This window comes from Mastomys coucha, unplaced genomic scaffold (assembly GCF_008632895.1).
Source record: "Mastomys coucha isolate ucsf_1 unplaced genomic scaffold, UCSF_Mcou_1 pScaffold14, whole genome shotgun sequence".
In the NCBI taxonomy this organism is placed as follows: domain Eukaryota; kingdom Metazoa; phylum Chordata; class Mammalia; order Rodentia; family Muridae; genus Mastomys; species Mastomys coucha.
The window spans coordinates 5499890-5523330 of NW_022196896.1; the positions used below are offsets into that span (position 1 = coordinate 5499890).

The 23441-nt window shown below is 42.8% G+C and overlaps 1 protein-coding gene across 9 annotated transcripts in view; it reads right to left on the reverse strand.

Moving 5' to 3' along the window:
• The window catches only part of Bach2 (BTB domain and CNC homolog 2), a 348948-nt gene that overhangs the window by 161980 nt on the left and 163527 nt on the right, over nucleotides 1-23441 (reverse strand). For 7 of the 9 annotated variants that reach the window (XM_031366453.1, XM_031366454.1, XM_031366459.1 and 4 more), the window contains one exon: nucleotides 5227-5375. The gene's annotated coding sequence lies outside the window, so the exon portion shown is untranslated. Of the gene's footprint in view, nucleotides 1-5226; nucleotides 5376-10726; nucleotides 11092-23441 lie in introns of those variants that run through there. The other 2 variants (XM_031366461.1, XM_031366462.1) reach the window with 2 other exon arrangements.

Genomic DNA, 23441 nt, shown 5'->3' on the forward strand with positions numbered 1-23441 from the left:
GGTTCCTAGAAGGGCAAGCTTCCACTTTGCCCTTAATGTGAGGGTGAGGTGATCTGATAGGCGAGTAAATGCTAAAAATTGCTTCACCAAGATTAACATATGAATGAAGCCAGTTGGCACAGAAAGATTGGAAGCCTTTCTCCACCTGGGTTTCATCTAACAAAGAGAACATGTGCAAAAAAAAAAAAAAGTCTATAAAGCACAAATGTGGGAGGCGTGTGCTATGAAATGACTTCTAAAGGGCCATATGCCTGTGGCCCAACACCTTGGGGAATTTCCTCCAAGCTCACCGACCCACTCATTGTCTGGAGAATGTTCACTGACCCTCTATAGACATTTTCACTATCTCTGACATCCCCTATACCCCAGTGCCATGCAATGCCAATGCTGAACATGGAGGCTTTCACAGAGCTTAAAAAGGCATGGATTTCTCTCTTCTTCTCCATCCTCCTCCTGCCAGCAGCTTCAGGCATCTGTAGCTTGCCTACCCAGTTTTTTTTTCTCTCAAACTCTAATAAAATGATCACTGAGCTTCCTTCTGAGTGTGTCCTTTCACAATCCTAGCGTGTGCCTGTGCACGAGTGCACCATGGTACAGGTGTGGAGGTCAGAGGGTAACTCTCAGGACTCAGTTCTTCCCTTCCACCATGCAGGTTCCAGGGATCAAACTGAGGTTGTCAGATTACTTTAATTGCTGAGCCATCTTGCCGGCCCTGAGTCCATTTTAAAATATTTTTATTAATGAGACCAAGAACCCACAAAAAGGAAACCCTGAATTCCCCTGTAACAGTGAGAAGTGTCATTTCACTAGTGACAGGTGCAGCCACAAAGCCACTTCTCTAGCACTCAGCCGCTTGGAGACGTGGAGTACACTGATAAAGCATTTAGGTGGCTAAGGTTATTACTTGGTAGGGAACTTCACGGTGCGCTACAGCTCAGCTTATTTGTAGACTCAGGGGAAAGCCTCAGGAGGTTATGATCAATATATCAACATATATTCCCACGCTGGCAACAACACTTCCCCTGAACTAAATTAGCATGCATACAAAAAATTAATTTGATGGTTCCATGAAGAGAATATAATTGTGATCTGAGTCTATTATAAATGATCAAATGAAACATTTTTTTTTTCTAAAATCTACCAACAGAACTGGCTCCAAAGTTGTGTGATGGTCCCCAATGACCACAGAGGCTAAATACACAGGTCCACAGGGTTAGTTAGTTTAGACATCACTCCTGAGAGCAATTATATCATAGCTTACAGATTATTCCTAAAACACCCATGTCACCATCCCTGATCTTGAGCTGCACTTCAAAGCAATAGTAATAGAAACTGCATGGTATTAGTATAGACAAGTTGATCAATGGAATAGAATCGAAGACCCTGAATACATACCTATGGACACTTGATTTTTGACAAGGAAGGGAAAAAAACATAAAATGGGGAAAAGAATGCATCTTCAACAATTGGTGCTGGTCTAACTGGATGTCTGCATGTAGAAGAATGCAAACAGACCCATGTTTAACACCCTGCACAAAGCTCAAGTCCAAGTGGATCAAAGACCTCAAGATAAAACTGAATATACTAAATCTAATAGAAGAGAAAGTGAAGAATAGCCTTGAACACATTGGTACAGGAGTAGATTTCCTGAACAGAACACCAATGGCTCAGGCACTAAATCAACATTGCTAAATGAGACCTCAGGAACCTGCAAAGCTCCTATAATGCTAAGGTAATGCTAATGTAACACTGTCAACAGGACAAAATGGCAACCTACAGACTGGAAAAGGATGCTCACCTGGAAAAGGATCCCTACATCTGACAAGGGTTACTATCTAAAATATATAAAGAAGTCCAAGAAGTTAGATACCAACAAACCAAATAACCCAATTAAAAATGTGGTACAGAGCTAGAAAGAGAATTCTCAACAGAGAAATCTCTAATGTCTGAGAAGCACCTAAAGAAATGTTCAACTTCCTTAGTCACTAGGAAAACCAAAATGACCCTAAGATTCCATCTTATACCTGTCAGAATGGCTAAGATAAAAAACTCAAGCCACAGCACATGCTGGTGAGGATGTGGAACAAGGAGAACACTCCTCCATGGCTGGTGGGAGTGCAAACTTGTACAACCACTTTGGAAATCAATTTGAGTTTCTCAAAAAACTGGGAATAGCCCTACCTTAAGACCTATGTATACCACTCCTAGGCACATACCCAAAAGGTGCTCCACTATCCCACAAAGACACTTGTTCAACGACATTCTTAGCAGCTTTATTCATAATAGCCAGAAACTGTTAATAACTTAGTTGACTCTCAACTGAAGGATAAATAAAGAAAATGTGTTACATCTACACAGTGGAATACTATTCAGCTATTAAAAACAAAGACATTATGAATTCTGCAGGCAAATGGATGAAACTTGAGAATATCATCTTGAGTGAGGTAACGATGAGCCAGAAAAACACTTATGCATGCACTCACATATAAGTGGACATTAGCTATAAAGTACAGGATGACCATGCTACAGTCCACAGGAATAGGGAGGTCCCAACACGCACCAATCTCACTCAGAAGGGGAAACTAAAGTGTCATCGAAGGTGGATGGAGAGAGGGAATTGGGTAGGAGATGGGGTGAGGAGGAGAACAATGATGGCATGGAGATCAGGTGTGGGAAGAGGGGGACGGGAGAGGGCTGGGAGTGAGAACAGAAATCGGTGGGGGCATCTCTGGGACTCTTTGGAAGCTTGGAATGGAAAGGATATGGGGAGTGTAAGGGGTTGACCCTAGCTGAGATTCCTACTACATGGGGCTGTAGAGACTGAAATGGCTACCTCCTGTAAGCCTTGCAGGACTTCTAGAGGCGGGAGGGGAACATCAATCCACCCACAAAAACTACAACTCAAAGTTTGTCTTGCCTATAAGATGTGCAGGGATAAAGATGGAGCAGAGACTGAGGGAACAGCCAGCCAATGACTGCCCCAACTTGAGACCCATCCCATGTGGGAATGCCAGCCCCATCTCCTATCCAGTTCCCTCTCTCCATCCACCTTCGATGACTCTTTAGTTTCCCCTTCTGAGTGAGATTGGGGCGTTCTCCCTTGGGACCTCCCTATTCCTGTGGACTGTAGCATTGTCATCCTGTACTTTATAGCTAATGTCCACTTATATGTGAGTGCATGCATAAGTGTTTTTCTGGCTCAGGGTTATGGGAGGGTTCATCCAGCCGTGGACGGAGGCAGAGGCAGAGACCCACAGCCAAACATCAGAGGCTGGACCTAGTTGATCTTCATATTTGGACCTCTAACAAGTGGAGCAAGGGCTGTGTTGGTCTGTGTCCCCACTGGATCCCATTCCCTCTATTTGGACCTCAGTGGGAGGGGATGTACTTTGTCCTGCTGGGAATAGATGTCCCAGGATAGGGAACCCAAGGGAGCTCTTCTTCTCTGAGGATAAGGGAAAGGGGAAATGAAGTGAGGGATTTGTAAGGGTGGGACTGGGAAAAGAGGAGGGAGTGGGGCTGTGATCAGGATGTAAAGTGAATAAAAAAAAATTATTGAAAACAAAAGGTAGCAGGGTGAGAGAGCAATGTAAGATGGCACGGCAGCCTCTCAAGCTGTGACTCTGCTGCCAAGGACCAGCATTCTTGAAAGAAAGACTGAGCTCTGCTATTACACTTTTTAAAAAAAGTTATGTTAGATGATAACATAAGATACTTTCTTAATCATTTTAAATGCACAGTTAGGCGATATACACTGCCGTGTAACTAACATCACCATCATCTACCAAAATATAACCTTTCCAGTTTACACACTGTACCCATTGAAAAATACACTCCACTCCTCTGTTCTCCTGCCGGCAGCCACTATTCTCTCTATGGATTGTGTGAGTCTGACCACCCCAGCTACCTCCTATGACCAGCAACACTAAGTATGTCTGGCCCATTTCACCTAGCATAACATAGCTGGGTGGCAATTACAGTATTAACAGTGGCCATTCTCAATTCTACTACTACTACTACTACTGAAAGAATTGCAAATCTCACGCGCTACTCTGCATGACAAAGTTTACCACATCCATGAAAAAACGTTAAGAATCGGAGTGCTTTACCACAAATCTAAAATGCCCAACAACTTCTCAGATGTTTCCCTAAGACAGGACAATATCCCCATTACAATTTTATATTCACATTTACTTAATGAAATGAGAGAGGAATATATTAGATGTCTACATCAAAAGCTTGGAAACACACAGCACGCTCACAGGCATGTGTGTACAACTGTATGTCCGCTCACAGGTGTTGCTCACAAGTAAGGATCTGCTTAGCCAAACTCTTCGTGGTTTTAAATCAGTGCAGGAAAAACTGTCTTTGTTTCTGGCAGTTTAGTAGTCAGACTTTGTTTGGGAAGCTAACAGCCTCATAAGCTTACCTCCAAGCAGAGCTGAGAACTTGGAAACCCATAAGAGCCGAGCCTTGCTCACCGATTATTTCCGGGAGGTGTACCTCCCTCGATGAGCCTTTTGTCAGTGAAGTTACATTTCAGTGTCCCAGGGAGGGATGCTACCGTGAAGCCTCAGTTCGAAAAGGAGCTACAGGTTCTCCTTTCAACCTCAAGCATGGTGTGCACACCCGCCAAGGGACTGTGGCCACTGCTTCACGCTAATAGCTGCACTGTTATTCTGATCTTCTAAAGTCCACGGCCAAGGATGGCCAGCGCTCTAGGAGGAACGCTGGTGCGTGGTAACGGCTGGACTTCTGAGCTGAAGCCACCGTGCAGACCCTAGAGCTGTTTATTTTGAGGTATGAGTCCATGAGATAAGTTTAGGTTCCACCTCTTAATATATTCAATATGAAAGCATACAGATTCCTGCCTTTGCCATTCACTTCTCTAACACATTTGTGTTAAAGTGGTGATTCTCAAAGCGAGGGCCTTGGAGCAACCACATCAGCGTCACTGGGAAACCGCTAGTAGAGCAGATTGCTGGCTGGTGCCAGATCTATTGCCTCGAAACTGCCTTTGTGACTCGGATGCAAGCTAATGCTTAAGAACTACCAAGCTAAGGGAGTACTAATACTGGGATTCCGGCTCTTATTTCTCACCTCATTTACATTTCCCATGATGCTTTCTTAAAAGAAAGTTAACTTTTGTGTGCTGGGATTATTGGTATTATCGCGTCATATTTACCCTTGTTTGGTTAAAGAAAAGAAATCTGAGTAAAAACTTACATATAATTTCCCCAGGTCCTGTCCTGGCTTCGAGTCTTAGGATGCCGGGAACTGGGCAGAGGAAGAGATGAGAAGGCTACAGCAATCCATTCAGACATGGACCCCAAAACTCGGTGAGGCAATCTTGTGTTAGATCAGTGAGTATCCACCTAGACCAGAAGGAAAAGCCTGTTAGGAGAGTAAGTGCTGCACGCGGTGAATTTCCTGCCTGCTGCCTCACAAACAATACAGTACTCCACAGTGGTTCTGGTGTTCCTCTCCATCGGACTACATAACCAGAATAAGACAACGCCCCCTAGGTACTAATATCTGGGCTCTATTCAGGCAGAAGGCCTCCTCTGCAGGTGTTTCCTGCAGACAAGCTTCCCTTATCAGGTGTTCACTTGAACCCACACAGCTTGATCCGATCATCCTGATCTCTCCTGTTTCATCTCTGGTGTTCTTCAACAAATTCAAATGCCCCAGTATAGAGGTCAAAGTGGTGGTCTTAACTAGAAGGGATTCTAGATTAACTTGGACATTCCAACTGACCGCGATGCCTCAAAAGTGTTCATTCTCAAATCAGACAAGCTTCTTGTTGGCTTTAGCCCAACCTTACGTCCTCATATCATATTTTCATTCATAAAATTAGACATATTTATTTCCTCTTCTCTGATGATGAGTTAATGTTTTTTGTAGAACACATAAAAACAGGTAAAGAGTATAAGGAAATAATAATGAAGAGTGGTAACCTTGACCAATAAATGACTAAGGATGCTTTGTTGTTAAAGCTCACTGTCCCTTCAATGTAACTTCTGGGGTTGGATACACAGCACACACATGCATACACACATGCACACGCACTCACACACACTTTACACACTGAAAAGTGCTGGATTTAAAATTGGATTGTGGTCCAGTATTCCTTTGGTACACAAACATGGAGGTTTTTTATTTAATTATGAAATAAGATGTGAGTTAAATGAGAGAAAGCATGTCCCAACATTGCTACAGTTATTGAAAACACACTTTTGAATCTCTGTAGTATTATAATATTTCATAGAAACACTTTAACTATTTCTCTCAAATGAGGACTTATTAGTTGTTTTCCGTCATTGTCACTGGAAGTGACACAGAGGGTCACCTGAGTGTCAGGCTGCCTGAATTTCTGACCATTTCTTGGGTCCCTAGAAAAATAATGACCAGGCTGGTGATGTGAACGTCAAGGATGTCCTCACAAGTTTTTCTTTAGTTTTTTTTTTTTTTGAGATTTTACATATTTTTATTTTATGTGTATGAGTGTTTGCTTGAATGTATATCAAAGCACCATGTGCATGTAGCCTTCCAGTGCCTGTGTAAGCCAAAAGATGGTGTCAGAGCCCCTGTGACTGGAGTTATAGACAGTTGGGAACCTTCAAGTAGGTGCTGGGAACTGAACCTGGGTCCTTTGGATGCAGAACCAGTGTTGTTCTTTGTTCCCTAAACAATTATTATTATTATTTTTTATTTTTGAAATTATAACTGCAACATTTCTTCCTTCTTTTTCCTTCCTCCAAAGCCTTCTGCATATCATTCTGAAATCCCCTTCAAATTCATGGCCTCTTTTTTCACTAAATGTTAATGCATGTGCACATGTGTACATATATACATATACATATACATCCCTAAATATAACCTACTCAGTCCGTCTAATGGTACCTGTATGCATGTTTTCAGGGATGTCCGTTTGGTGAGCTTTTCCCTGGAGAGAACCATCTCTCCTGCTTCCAGCATTCCTAGAATGGAACAACTCTATTCTTACCTATACTCAACTTCTGAATCCAGCACATACAATAACATAGCTAAGATAGGAGAAATCAGAGTGTGAGCACTTTCAATTTTATTTTGAGAGTGAACTAAATTCATCTCTTCCAGCAATCTTACATAAAAGTCTGGGTTGTCCTATCACAATGATTTTTTAAAAAAAGGACCAAAAGAACAAAGATATATCAAGAAGTAAATTATTTGTTCACTGTGACTTCATTATAATTCGGGGAGCGCTGTCCTGATAATTAGGAGCCTAAGTGGGTAGAATGGATTATAAAGGTTTGTCCTTTGTCGCAATCAGGTATACAGTTAATTCTGTGAGTTCACCAAGCTTATGGTGCATACAAATGAAGAGGTAAGGAAGTGATCCTCAAAGAGCAGACTTTGTTTCTCCTAAGTGCTTGGGGGACAGAGAGGGAATTAAACACACACACACACACACACACACACACACACACACACACATACACACTTGCCACTAGTAACAGGAACACTTAGCAGAAGCTCTTCGGATGCTGAAACTGTACAACTAGCATTTGCAAAGCTAATTACAAATCTGGATTCTCTCATTTTAAAAATATACTTCAAAGCCGCCCATGCTGAACCAAAGTCTGTGCAACTGGCAGATTATCAAAGTGTAAAAAAAAAATGCACCACTTGAGCAAAGCAATAACTTTCAATATCGCTAACTCCTGAACTGCAAAATGCCACAGGCCCAAAACTAGCAATGCCACATGGATGCATTATCATACATTTACAAGAGATTATTGTTCCTAAGTCCGGAGAGACACAGCCCTCTGTGTCACAGTGGCTTCGTTGTGTGGGACAGGTGCTCTTCTTCTGAGCCCAATTCTTCACACAGGTTCTTCTTAGGATTAAATAGTGTGTAACAAATATATATGTATATGAATATATGTAAATAAGTGGGGATTTTTTGGGGGGTTCAAATTATAAGACATACATTTAAGGTTAAAAATCATCTTGCTTTTTATTAACAATGTTGCCAGGCTAATATTAAAGTTAATAATCCCCATTTTACAGGGAAGGAAAGACACAGAAAGAGGTAGCAAATAGATGAATGAATAAATAAATACCAGATTAAGTGTTGTACTTCTCAGTGAGTCACAAACTAGCTGAGTGACTCTTGGGTCATAAGATGATGTCTGAGGCCTTGCTGAGGCTGATTGCTCTGTCATTTGGGACATGGACTTAACAATGGCATGTGAGCTTATGAAATGATCCTTACAAAGTGGCCCCTCCTCAAAGTCAAGGCATCATGACATCTAAAGCACCGGCCACCAATCTGAGGCCCACACTGTCCAGGATGGGACAGGCATTAGCTTTTTCATTTCACTTTGATTGAAAGACCGTGGGGGAGCTTAGAGCATGGAATCTTGTTAACTCTGGCGCTTTATGACTCCAACAACTGGTATAACCAAACAGATTTATATTGCTGAATGGTGTCTTGCTAGCAGTCGGCTTGCTATTTGACCACTCGTCTCAGGCAGGGATGTAATAGGCCTTTTATGTTAACTACATGCTATGGTCACAAGGGATGTTCTTAAAAGTCCCAGGGCCGCTACTTTAGGCCTCTACGATAATGGGGGACCTCAGCATTTCCACAGCACAGCACAGCACAGCACAGCACAGCACAGCACAGCACAGCACAGCACAGCATAGCACAGCAGCCTCACTGTGGCGACCCAGTACCTGCAGTCTACCTGCTAAGGATGAGCAATTGATTTTAAATTAAGTTAAATTTTAATAGCTAAACATGGAGAGTGGACAACACAATTATAGGGCACTGCTTTTTTGGAGGTCTTCCAGGCCCTGTGGCCCACAGGATAGCACATAACACCTCCATTCAGCCAGTAAGCTCTCTGAACTGTCCCTGCCTATCAGAAGCAATGATGAATAAGGGAACACAGAATGCCTCCTGCCTCAACTGCATTTTCTAACAAGATTGATTTCTGCAGACTCCACACACAAAGTGGCTCACTGGACAGTCCCTTAGAAAAGGTAGGGATGGGCCGTGGTACAGCCAGACCAAGCATGACAACACTGCTTCTTCATTTCTTCATATTTACTGTTAAGAGAAGCAGGGGGAAGTGCAGAAGTAGACACGTGAGTGGTTTCTATTCATTCATTTCCAAATAAAGTAGCATACTGCAAATGTGGGAAATTATCTGTCTATAATTCCCTCTCGGGTAATCTTAAATTTACTTAAAAGAAAGAGTCGGCAGGACCTGCATTTTTAAGGTAGGAAGAGTAAATGGTATTTAATTACATAAACAGTCATAAAAATGTTCAAGAGGGTCTCCAGCTGTAAACAGTGGGCAAGGGAACATTTGTACCAATTAGCTGTGCAACGATTTAGCTTTCTGCAAAGTTGTATAGGCAAGGCTGATTGCGTTCTTTATCCCCGACAGCTTAACTCTTAGCTGAGATGGTCTTAGTGGGCTTAATAGGATGTGCTGAGCTACTTTCCCCAGGAGACGGCGGGTGGAGGCATTTTCACCCACACATAGATCTCATACGAGCAGAGTCATTTCTTCAAAACAGAAAGGTAGCTCAGGGCTTGTCTCATCCCCAGCATTGTTCCTCTGGTGTCTTTCTGAGGTTAATTTCCTCCCCTAATTGCTCCTTCCCACCTTCCCAGGATGTGGGGTAACACAAAGAACAGAAAATAAAGTATCCAGAACATCGGTCCATGTCCGTGCTGAGCCTGAATGCACGCTGTCTAACAAACATGCATGGTGGCAGCTTGGCGTTGGGATTAAGAGTTTCTGAGCTCATACTCTCTCCTTTATCAGCATTACCTCATGAAGTGGAAGACACTGCATAGATTAGCAGCAGTGATCTCAAGCAGAGATGCTGCATGGAAGGGTCCAGGTGAGTGTTCTAGGTTCAGGACACCACTTCTGTCCAAAATCAGTTTACTGGGTTTACGGCTAATACTGAGACTAAGCCCCATTTACATAGGGACATTTCCCACTTCTGGATTAAGTACTTAGAGAACGGACCAGTGGTCAGAAAACCAAGTTCAAAGCTTAATTCCAAAAATAAAAATTACACGCAGAGAATATTTTCTATTAAGCAAGGTCAACTTCAAATGTTCTGCAGGTCACAGATGACAGAATTTTCTGTCAAAATATTAGTTATGGGTTCCACTGACAAACATGTCTGGAGTGGTTCTAAAGTCCCTACTCATGCCAAGGAGGGCTAAATGGGGCTACCATTTTGTGGCCAGAAAAGCTTTAAAAAGTAACGGGTTAACCTGGTGTTAAATTTTGGAGTCTATAAATATGAATTTTAAAATGTTATCTTTCAAACAGAATTTAGACATCCACTTATGAGAAGATGTTTGGACTATAGATCTTGTGGCTTTTGTGTCTTCTACTGCCCTGGGAAAGCAACACAAGGAAATGTGCCCTGTGCTGCAAAAAGGGGGAAGAGATAAAGGCACTTCAGTAAGATGGAGAAAGTGAATTAAGATTAAACACACACACACACACACACACACACACACACACACACACACACACGGAGGCGGGGAGGTATGAGGGGAGACAGTTACAGAGAGACAGAGACACACACAGAGACAGAGAGAGAGACAGACACACACACACACACACAGAAACAGACAACAGACAGATACAGGTACAACGTAAACAACCACAGGCACACACACTGGTGGACACACACAGGCACATACCCTAGGGAGATGCCACTTACACATTTCAGGTCCTGGGACCTAGCTGTTTTGTTTGTGGAACAGCTGGGAAGCAGTTGCTGGGAAGCAGTTGCTGGGATACAGTGCTCAGAACATAGGTCCAGCTCTTCCTGAGCCTGAATTCACACTAACATCCAAGCATTGTGTTTACATTCCCAGATACAGCAAAATTCAGATTTCATCCACCCTATCCTAAAAGAGGTTGCAACCTGAACTTATTTGTCACTAAGCAATCTGGAAAAGAGATTTATAAGAAAAGGAGAAATAACCAAAAAGAAATGTGTGAAAACTAGCTAATCTGAACTAATTTCTAGATTTTCATGGGCTCTGTAACTAACAGACACCAGTTTGTGGGTGCAGCGTCTGTCTTACCTCCATGATTTCCCTTTACTGAAAACTTCTATTAGGGACTAAGCTAGGGATTTTACAGTATTATTAGTTCATTTGGAGGAAGAAAGAAGCTTGGCTCGGACACTCAAAGTGTCTTTCTTAAGGCCACAGCACTGGACAAAGGGACTGCCCAGGCTCACCAAGGAAACAGCCACCCCTTTCCTATACAACACCAATCTTCACTGCCACTTGGAGAGAGTATGTTCCTCTCCTCAGAGGAAGGATGTTCACTTCTTCTGTGCACTTGGTAAAACAGCAAAGCAAGGGAGCAAAGTGGCAGATGCTGGGGCAGCTCATACACAAACCGATTGCTTAGGGCACACGCGTTGTGAAGTACATCACAACTTATAGGTGTGTTTCCCGCCCCCCCTTCTCCTTCTGTTGTAGTTTCTTTTGAAAAAGCAGTCTTATCATTTTGTCAGCATTCCTTCTAGGAGTAACTGTAAGCATATGGTCCATGGTTGCTGGATATCACAGGGAAAACCCACAATAACAATTTCATCCTGAGATCTAGTCTCTGAAGAGGATCACCCCTGGCAACGCCCATTCAGAAAACATCCACAGAGTCGGTTCTCAAATGGCACTGGGGTATTAGTGCCCACATGACTTCAAGGATAATATATCACATAGCAAGAGGTTAAGCTCACTGTGGGCTGCAAGCAGGCATAGCTCTTAGGGTCTTCTTGGATGAACATTAACCATGTCTTAACTCTTCCTCCTAACTTTAGTACTCAGTCGAGTTGTAGAGATCTTTCTGCCTCCTTCTAAGATTTCCAGTCTTCTAAGATCCCTGCTATCTTTCTTCTAGAAGCCAACAGACCCTGCACAGTTCTGACCCTTTCTTGAGAGCCACAAAGCCTCTAAGCCTCATCTGCAGACTGACTTGCTTTGTGCCATCCAGGCTACACAGTTGCGGGTGCTGATCCCACACTCGCAAGTCAGTGTGTTTCTGAGCTGACCTGGTGGGGAGCTGCTGGGTCCACACAAGGATGGCAGCTGAAGCAAGGGAAGGCTGCAAGGAGTCTTGTGGAGAGCTTAAAGACAAGTGAGGTGAGAGGCATCTAAGGGAAGTGTGAGGCATCATGTCGACATAAGATGCTACCATGGATCCAACCGCTCCAGTAAAAAACCACAAACCATCTTTGCTCCTCACTGACATCTAGGCCCTCAGTAAAAGCTCTGGGTTCTATGTTTACATTATGTCTCACATCAATCTACTCCTCCTTGCCTCTATTTTATCACCTGTGATTTCTCACCTGGCTCATTATTCCTACTGACACAGAAACTGGCCTGTCCTTTTTATATTCTTCCCTGGCTGGTAGGGTCCTCAGGATCTCTGGGTTAGACTGGTCACCGACAAGATTCTGAACGCATAGTTCTCATGCACAGAATTCTTTTCACATAAGGTTAAGTGGAGCTTCACTTTGTATTATCCTAGCTATGTTTTTTGTTATAATGAAGTATCTAGAGTTTATCATAAACACTTTAAGGTCATAAGTACATTTTTGGTTGAGCGACCATCGCCACTATCCATCTAATATAATGAAAGGGAATTAATGATCAAGACCAAAAATAAGACTTAAAGCAAGAGCCTGAAGAGATAGGCCCTTTGAGGGTTGTGCTTCATTTTATACAGGATCTTTCCTATAGATGAGGGTATCCAGGACACATCCTTTATTGTTTTTCAATATTTGACACTAGAGCTGTAGGCACTCTGGTCTCCATATGGGAAAGGACCTTTGGATATCTTTCTAGGTCATGCACTAGTTATAATCACATCCACAAGCGTCGAGAGCATCCCAGCCTTTCAGGTCTCCACTATCAAAGAATGACTGAAGCGGCATTTCTTGGAAAGATGGCTTTTTTTCCCCACATGCTGCACCTAGACGGAGCTGGTGTCACTCATTTGTTTCTAATCAGGGTTTCCAAGTGTTGACAAAGACCATAAAGAACGTCCTCAGCCATTCAGCATTTAATTCAACTCCACAATATATTTTTCTTCCTTTCTTGGCTTAATGACCTCAAAGTACTAACATCCTGCCTTTCCTAATCCCCTAACAAGTCCTATCAAATGCCAGGGCAGAATCAAACTGCCCTGCAGGCAGTGAGATCATGCACTAAGAATTCATTTTTAGTCCAAAACTTGGGAGTGCCAGACCACTTAGTGCAATGTATCACACAGCCAGAAAATTAGCCTGGCATTCTAAATAATGTTTTAACATTTCTCCTATCAAAGGTCCTTTTACAACCTGATGACTCCTTCCTTGGAAAAAAGTTAACACACACAAAACCGCTCCACATGGTAATCAAAGGTTCAAGGACCTTTTCAAGTCTATTAGGGGTCCTCTATGCATCTGCAAACTCCAGATTAACATCTCCGGTAAGAGAACAAGAGTTCATGCTGTTCCCAGGCCCCAGCCCTGAACCCAAGGCCCTGGGCATCTCAGGGTGATTTCCTCTGGTGCTGTTTGCTTCAGCATTGGTTTGGCTTTAGGGACATCCCACCTGGCTTCTGGTCGAGCCTATTGTTAACATGGCTGCATCAAGCTAGCTGACAGCATTGGGAACACCCACTCCTCTGGTTAATCTCTGCTGTGTTGGTCCTCTAGGTGCTACAGTCATTTTAGAACCCACTTAACTTCCTGTTATTTATTTATTTATTTATTTATTTATTTTATTTATTTATTTTTGCTGATGTTGATTCTTTCCATCACTTACACCATGAAAAATTTAAACCAAATTAAAAAACAAACAAATAATAGTAACAACCTCCCCCTTTGAATTTAAATTTTTACGTTTTCTGCTCTTAAAAAAAAAATCATTTAGTCTTTTATATGTTGCTTCTTGGGAGTGAGCCACCTGCTCACTCTGACCACCAAGTGTGGCAATCTCTACTCAGTCTATGCCAGGGTTTATGCTCCAGAAGTAAGACGGTGAAGCGGACAGAGCATTGGTCAGTTGGGAGACCAGTTAACTGAGAGCTCATTCTCTGGAGGTGAGCAGACTCAAGGGGGCTGATTTTAACTTATGGACATTCATAAACCTTCTACAATCAGAGGAAGGGAGTCAATGGCAGTGACCATTTTTTTCCTGTCTAATTCTCCACAGATGAATCTCAATGCCTTTTAGAAACGACCCCTACTACTTTGGAAGCCATACCTATTTATGTCCAGTTTTCAGTATGTTTTTTTTTTTTTTTTAAAACAGGTTTACTGAGACACAATTCATATGCTGTGAAATCCACAACTTTGACATATATTATCCAGTGGTTTTTAGCATATCCAGAGCGTGCAACCCTCACTACTATTTAATATCAGATATCTAATATTCACTTTATCACACCCAAAGGAAACTCTATAGCCATAAGTTATCTTTTTTTATTCCTGTCCCAGCCTTTGGTAATCAGTAAGCTAGTTTCTGTCCCTACATACTTACCTATCCTACATATTTCATATGAATGGGACCATATGCTATGCAGCATTTTGTGCTTGGTTTACTTTTACTCACTATGACGGTTTCAAAGTTCACTTAGGATGCAGCATGCAACACTCCTTCATTACCTTTAATAACTAAATGATAATCTGCTAAATGCAGGTGTGATGGTATATCAAATACCCATTTAAACTAGAAATGTCCCCCATTTGAGTAGGCATTTGAGTGCTTGATCCCAGTTGCTGGTGTTATTTACAGAGGCTCAGAAAGTATAGCCTTGTTGGAGGGGAATCTCACTGGAGGTGAGCTATTTCTAGTTTACTCTCTCAGCGTGGTGCTTGCTGGTCAAGATGTGAGCATTCAGCTTCCTGCTCCAGCTGCCATGCCTCCTGCTTGCTCCCAGGCTTCCTCACCATGATAAGACTCTTAACCCTCCAGAACCATAAGTCCAAATAAACTCTTTCTTCTATAATTTGCCTTGGTCATGGTGTCTTATCAAAGAAATAGAAAAGTACCTATGATAGTGTGTTGTAGTTTAGACTAGATCATCCCCTAAAAGGTTCATGAGCTGAAGGGTTGGTCTCCACTGCAGCAGTGTTCAGAGGTAATTGGATCATGAAGCTTCTAAGCTCATCAGTGGATGGACCCATGGATAGGTTTATTAGCTGGGGATCACTGGGAGTTGGTGGAAACGGTAGGAGGCGGGACAAGAGGAAACAGACCACCAGAACCACGCACCGCCCCTTCCTCTCTTTCTTCCATAATGTCTTTTTTTTTTACTACAGTGTTACATCTAACCACAGGCCCAGAAACAAATGACCATGGGCTGAGACTTCTGACACTGTGGGCCAAAATAAGTCTCTCTCCTTTTAAGTTGTGTTTCTCAGGTTTTGGCACAGTGACTGAAAGCTAACAGAATGCATGTGATACACCATTTAAACACTTATCAATCAATGGATACTTGTTTCCATGTTTGCCTATGTGAATAATGTTGCTGTGAGCATTTATACAGAGATACAGAAGCATATTTGGATATGTGTTCCAAATTCTCTTGGCTGTATGTTTGGGAGTAGAGTTGCTGAGGGCAATGGCTACTTTGTTATGCTGACTTGTTAAGCCACAATGAATAGGGTGAATGCATCTTGAGAGCAGTGAGAACACACTCTTTTAAGTAAAGCGTATTATTATCCAGAATACAAATAGGATTCATTCAACCAGCTGAAGACCTCTCTGAGGAAGAGGGACAGCAGACTGTCTTTAGATTGTAAACAGAGTTTAGACTTGTTAGCTTCCATAGTGTCTTAATTTTTCCCATAGTTTTCCAGTTGCTGTGATAAAATCTCCCTACAAAAGGAGGGAGTAAGGCTCAAAGGGTTCATTTCAGCTCACAGTTCAAGGATCCAGGCTGTCATGGAAGGTGAGTCCCACCTGCCACAGCTTGTCACACTGCATCTGCAGTCAGGAAACAGAATGGTGACTGCTGGTGTGCAGATTGCTTTTCAAACCTTTTTATGCAGTCCAGGACACTAAGCCCAGGGAGTGAGTGAGCCCATACTTGGAGTGAGTCTTCCCACCTCAATTAACCTATCAAGATAATCCTTCACACGTCTGGCCAAAAGCTAACCTAATCTATATAATCCCCATAGGCACACCCACAAGCTTGTCTCACAAATGATCCCGGATCCTGTCGAGGTGATAATACTGCCCTCGGCAATAATCGTATGAGCCAGTTCCTCAAAAACATTTATTCTTGAGTCTTTCTTACACATTTATGCATGCACCCCACCTTCTATGTCTCTGGAGAACCTTCATTAGTGTACTGGGACATGTGCTGGTTCTGTAACATTTTGAGCAACTTCAAAACTGTTTTCCATGATAGTACTCTTTTACAATCTGTCAGTAGGGTCTCTCCCCGCCCTGCCCAGGCATTGTGGTAGTCTTTTGGATGACTCATCTCACTGGGGGACGGGGGGGGGGGGGGGGGGGGGGGGTAAAGTGACATCTCATGGTTATTGCAATCTACATTTTCCTAATGCCTGGTGATGTTGAGAGTCTTTTCATGTACTTCTTGGCATTTGTATGTATTTTCTGGAGAAATATTTTAGTTCTTTGGCTGTTATTGAGTTATTTGCTTTAAGAGTGTTGAATTATAAAAATTATTTATATAACCTAGATACTAAACCTTTGTTAGATATGCAACTTGCATATTTTATCTCATTCATTGGGTTTGTCTTTTTTGCTTTCCTAATGGGCTTCTTTAAAAAGCACAGAAGTTTAAAATTTTTTATATAGTCCCCCTTACCTACTTTTTTCTTTGTTTCCTGTGGTCTTGGAGACCATGTTTCATGCCCATTCTGACCTAGAACTTGCTATGTAGCTGCTCTTTATCTTGAGACCAGCCTTTCATTAGCTACATACGGTGCCCAGACACCCTGTTTTCTTCTACGAGTTCTAGAGTTTCTGCATTTGGCCGTACTGAGTTAATCATTGTGTGTGGTATAAGGCAGAGCACTATGCTGTCTGTTGAAGTGGCTCTGAAGTGTGTCCTAAAATAAGGAAGTGTGAGTCCTCCAACTTTGTTCTTTAAGATTGAGCTATTCTGGGTCCCTTGCATCTCCATATGAATTCTAAAACCAGACTGGCAATTCCTGCAAAAATAGCCAACTGGAATTTTGATGGTGATTGCTTTGAATATGTAGAGTTTGGGTAGTATTATTATCTTAGTGTGTCCTCTGATTTACGAATATTGGCTGTTTTTCCATTTATTTAACTCCATTTACTGGAGTTCAAATGTTGTATTCTTTCCTTTATATTTTTTTGTTCATCTTTTGGGATAGGGTCTCACTATATTTCTCATACTGATCTGAAACTCTTTAACGTGGATTCAAGCTTGAGGTCTACCTGTCCTTGCCCCCCAAGTGCTAAGTTTAAGCATCTCCACCATACTTGTTTTTACTTCTTAAATTGTTCCTAAGTATTTTATTATTTTTATGCTATTGTAAATGGATTTTTCCTCATTTAATTTTTAGTGTCTCATTGTTAATATAAAGAAATTAATTTTTGTATGTTAGCCTTTTCAATTATTCCATGTTGAATGTGCATGCTTGTGTATGTATGTAAGGGCAGGCACGCATGTGGAGACCTAAGAACATAATCCAACTGCACTATACATACCCAGAGCTCACACTGCCAATCCCTCCCATGAGAGGGTGGTGCCCCTCTCTGGGCACAGAGCAGGCCACACTCCTATCCACTGACAGCCAATATAATGACTAGAGGGGTGAGTCCCTGGACTCTCCAGTCTTTTCCATAGAATGATGTTATAAAGAGAGCTGAGGTCACAGCCCCCTTGTCTAGTTACATGGGTATAAACAGGTGAGAGGACCACAGAGTCTTTTACTAGTCTCAAAGTAAAAGAATTTTAGTTTCCTTTCGAGAGAAACTACTCTTAACTGACTTCTGCTGAGACACTCTGCTCCCCAGCAACCCGGGGCTCTGTCCCAAGGTGCCTTGTTTTGAAGGGCAATCATGGTTGTCTTCACAAAAATGCTATGCTTGGAGCATCTTCTGGGTATATGCCCAGGAGTGGTATAGCTGGGCCTTCAGGTAGTACTATGTCCAGTTTCTGGAGGAACTGCCAAACTGATTTCCAGAGTGGCTGTACCAGCTTGCAGTCCCACCAGCAATGAAGGAGTGTTCCTCTTTCTCCACAACCTCTCCAGCATCTGCTGTCACCTGAGTTTTTTATCCTAGCCATTCTGACTGGTGTAAGGTGGAATCTCAGGGTTGTTTTGATTTGCATTTCCCTGATGACTAAGGATGTCACATGCTCCACTATGTTAATAGCAGCCTTATTTATAATAGCCAGAAACTGGAAACAACCCAGTTGTCCCTCAACAGAGGAATGGATACAGAAAATGTGGTAATCTACACAATGGAGTACTACTCACCTATTAAAAACAATGAATTTATGAAATTCTCGGGGAATTGTATGGACCTGGAGAATATCATCCTGAGTGAGGTAACCCAATCACAAAAGAACACACATGGTATGTACTCTCTGATAAGTGGATATTAGCCCAGAAGATCGGAATACACAAAGTACAAACCACAAACCATAAGAAACTCAAGAAGAAGGAAGACCAAAGTGTGGATACTTCGTTCCTTCTTAAAAGGGAGAACAAAATACCCATGGAAGGAGTTGTAGAGACTAACTATGGAGCAGAGACTAAAGGAAGGACAATTCAGAGACTAAAGGAAGGACAATTCAGAGACTGCTCCTCCTGGGAATTCTTCCCATATTCAATCATCAAATCTAGACACTATTGTGGATGCCCGCAAGTGCTGAATGACAGGAACCTGATTTAGCTGTCTCCTGGGAGGCTCTGACAGTACCCGACTAATATAGAAGTAGAGGCTCACAGCCATCCATTGGACTGAGTACAGGGTCCCCAATGAAGGAGTTAGAGAAAAGACCCAAGGAGCTGAAGGGTTTGCAGCCCCTTAGGAGGAACAACAATATGAACTAACTAGTACCCTCAGAGCTCCCAGGGACTAAACCACCAACCAAAGAGTACATATGGTGGGACTCATGGCTCCAGCAGCATATGTATAGCAGAGGATGGCCAAGTTGGCCATCAATGGGAGGAGAGGCCCTTGGCCCTGTGAAGGTTCTATGCCCCAATGTAGGGGAATGCCAGGGCCAGGAAGTGGGAGAGATGGGGTGGTGAGCAAGAGGAGGGGGGAGGGAACAGGGGTTTGTTTTAGTTTTTGTTTTTTTATTTTATTTTTTCTTTTGGAGGGAATCCTGGGAAAGGAGATATTGTAAATAAAGAAAACATCTAATTAAAAAAATGCTATGCTTTGATACAAATGATAATTATTTCCTATCAGACACACTTTGCTTCAGCCAGCCATCATTCAGAGCTGCTTTACATCTTTGATCTGTGAGTCACTGACTTGAGAATGCAGCTGCCCAGAATACCCAGGCATATGAAAGGATCAAAATACCACACTTTGATTGATTCAGAGAGTTATTTTCCACCACAGGCAGCCTGAGAGCTTCTGCTCTGTCTCTGACTAATTGGGGATGGGTAGGAGCAGATCAAGCCACACACTGCACTTGGGAGACCATCTCTCCCCTCAGGCAGAAGATCCCAGGAGTAAAGCCCCGTGCACACTCCATGCTGAGACTCGTCCAGAGGATGCTCTTCTGAGTGTAATCTGGGTATCAGAGTCATCTTTTGAAGGGATCCTAGAATTTCGGTTTGACGAAAATCGAAAAAACATTTTAGAAAGAAAATCGGATTTGCGTGTAAATGAAGAATATTCCTGAAAAGAAAGTCTGTTACGAAACTGAAATCTGGAGACCGCGGTGGTGCTAGTTTGAGTCATCAGTTCCCTCTACACCCTAATAATCGTCAGCTCTTTGATCACAATGACTGCTCGGGGTGATACTTTTCTTGTTTGCTTTTTGTCGGTACTTCATTGTGTAAACAGGGTTGTCTCACTACCGTCTTGCAAACATGTTTACATTTGGGGATCAGAGGGAACATCTGCTAGAAACAGATTTCATGCTTTTCTGTCAACTTGGGGGGGGGGAATCTGAATCACATTTCCTGGTAATATTATTTTAAAAGCTCTTGGAGGGTTAAACGAACTTCTATCGGCAGGGCACTCGCTGGCAAAGGGTGGTTGGTTGCTCTAAAGGGTGTCTGTAACTAAAACTCTGTCCTGAAAACCTCCAGATGAAGTAACTATTAACCAAAGCAGGCATTAGTTAGTCTCCACTTTCTAAATAGCAGCAGGCTGATGGGCTAAGGGACCTGGCTGAAGGGAAGGCAGCAAAGAGGAGGATTACACTCGGACCCTTCGTCAGCACCCACGGAATCCTCAGGTCCCAAAGGTCCAAAAAAAAAATTTCCTCACACTGTTCTGAGATTGCTTATTCTGGGGGAGACAAAGGAGAAGCTGGGTGACAGTCACAGAAGCCATCAGGTTCCTTGTGCAGACCCTGCATCGGAGATGTAGGCTAGGTGGCTCGTGCATCAGGGAAGGGGGCAGAGCCTGAAGGAGTCTATAACAGGAAGGCTCTGGGCGAGAGAACCTACAGACACATCAACACCATCTGTATCTGTGACACCTATGGCACCGATACCTGTCTGAGGGCACAGGGGCCTGGCAGGATGGGTTAACTTATTCAAGTCTCACAGGTCAAGGCAAGAGTGGTGTAAGTGTTGTACTGAATGAAGAGGAGATTCAAAGAAATATCTTCAGGCAGTGAGGCCCTTCTATCCAGGCAAGAAGGGCTCTTCCTAGTTCAGCCAGAGCAGAAAGCCTCTTCACCCTCGTCCTCCATGAATTCTTGATTTCTCTCTACCTCCTGTGTCCCAGAATTTTTCTCCCAAGGAAAACCCAAAGGTCCATGGATGCTTTTTTCCTGAGTCCTTCCTCTTTCATCGGTATATCAACCTGAAGGGCAGGCCAGCAGCCCAGGAAAGCTGTCGTGAGTGGTCCACTGGGTGTGTGACCTGGAAGCCCTCCAGCAAGTAGGACATCAGAGTGTGGGAATGGGAGGAAAAAAGAGCAAAGAGCTGTTGTATATTGGTTCCCACGCTACCATGTCTCCAGTTAGAACTCTGAATGCCCGAGTCTTATAAATTCTAACCCTCCCTTCTGGCCTCTGAAAATTCTCACACCGAGGCAGAAGGACCACAAACACATCTCAGGTAATCAATTTGTGAGATTTATCTGTAATATTTTAATATCTAATCATATGACACAGGGGCCAATCAATTGTGTTCGTGCCTGAGGCCTTATGAGAAGCAGGCATGCACAAGGCCATGTACATAAGGGCTGGTCAGGGGCAGACTCAGGTACACACCAATAAACAGGCTGTAGACCCTGACCCTCTGAAGTAGGAAGGAGTCTGTCCAGCAAGGCCTCCTTCATGGGGAATGCTATGTTGAACAGGGCTTAGCTAAACCTTTGCCTGTTTGGTTGTACTGGTAGCCAAATGTATGGGCAACACAAGCAAACTTTAATTTTAAAACCACTTCCTGTTTGTGGTTTCTCCCTACACGTCCAGCAGCAGCTCCTTGAACACTCTGATAGGACCATTGGGAATGGAACCAAGACCAGCTAGGAATGTGTGCTGAACAAACAGTAAAGCAGGCATGGAGACAGCATCAACGATAAGGCTCAACCGTAAGAAGCAATTATGGTGGATGCATGAGTGATCCACCTTAAAACCCACGAGACACGCCCACTCTGTGGAGTTTCCCAAAGTAATTTCAAACATTTGCTGCTTCCTGCTTTGCTATCCTTTTATCTATGTATAGGGGTGGCCTTTCTATAGCTACCACTGAACAAGGAGAGAGGACAAGGAAAGGGTAATTTTCTTAACATTAATCATCAAACTATGCTTTGAAACTCCACATTTAGACCTATGTCCTAAATGTGGGATCCAAAGCTTTGAAGTAATAGGGCCCTGCGTACCTCAGGTTGCCCCCTGGATCACAGCAACAGTTCCTCTGAGGGTTAACAGCCTCTGCAACAATCTCTGTATTTTCTGTTCCTCTCACTGTTCCCTGTAGGAACAGATTTCAGAAGGGAAAAGGAGACAGAAGCAGGGGCTTGTGGCCTCCACCTACGCTCAATGAATTTTCCTTTTCTTTCTTGAGACAAAAATAGGGCACGTGGAAAGCTCTAGCTTGAAGCTTAAGTTTCACCAAATAGCTAAAGCAGTGGATGATATTTAGCCCATAAATTTATCCCTGAGCACCAGAAGTAACACGGTATGGATATTCTGGGATAGAGCACCTGGTGCTCCTGGACAGGGCACCTGTGTTTATCCTTACCACTTCAAGTTAGCAGTCAATGACAAAGAAGCTACAGTTCCAAGAATAAATCCTACGCAAAATGAGAGCATCTGAGGAGCTGCCTGGGATGATCTCTATGATGGACTGAACAGCAAATGGTTGGCTCTGATTGAACATTCCCCGTAAGTGGAATGGTTATACCTCCCAGACGGCCATGTTCGTCTTGGACGACTTTACGTACCATGTCTTGCATACATCATTATAGAGTTTTCTCAGAGGCAAATCTATCTCGTGCTAGCCTAAAACATGGGTCTTTCCTCCAGAGAAGACAAAAAGAATGATACCTACATAGGATATACTCAGAAGTGAGCAAGCATAGCGTCATGTTTTCTTTCTAAGTCTCCTGTGTGGGAGTTCCTTCAAATGCCACTCGTGACACATGGGGTCCTTTTGCTATCACAGACCGGGGCTATTATCTTTGGAAAAGTCTAAGCTTTAAATTAAAAACAAACCATTTCACTTTAGTATTCCATTATAAGTATACAGCAAAATGCATTCTTAAACACAAAGTAATCCTGACACAGAGGAACAGAGAACATGCTCTATCACAGCCTTCGTCTTTAAATGCTAACCATGATCTCATCAGCATTTTGGGTAGATCTTTCCCAGCACTAATGTAGACTGTGCTTGTGGATGCAACCCTCTGAAGCCCTTTCACTTGGAGCTATTTCATTCCATTCACCACACTCTATCTGTGCCTTTCATTTTGGAAGAGGTGTTCAACAGGAGGTCTTGACACATTTCTGTTACCAAATGTCAACTTGTTCAGGTCTAAGCTCTTGTTTTTTTTTTTTTTTTTTTTTTTTTTTTTTTTTCTTTCTCTGTTTAGCCACTCACTGGCAAAAGGAGCACATGAAAGAGAACTTTACTCAAAGGATTTTCTTTCTGTGATAAAGCCACACCAGGCTTACAAAGCAGTGCACAGTCGGGGTGAAAATGAATTCAGGAAACAATGCCCTTTAGGAAGGAGATGGGTCGGTGTAGTGTGTGGAATC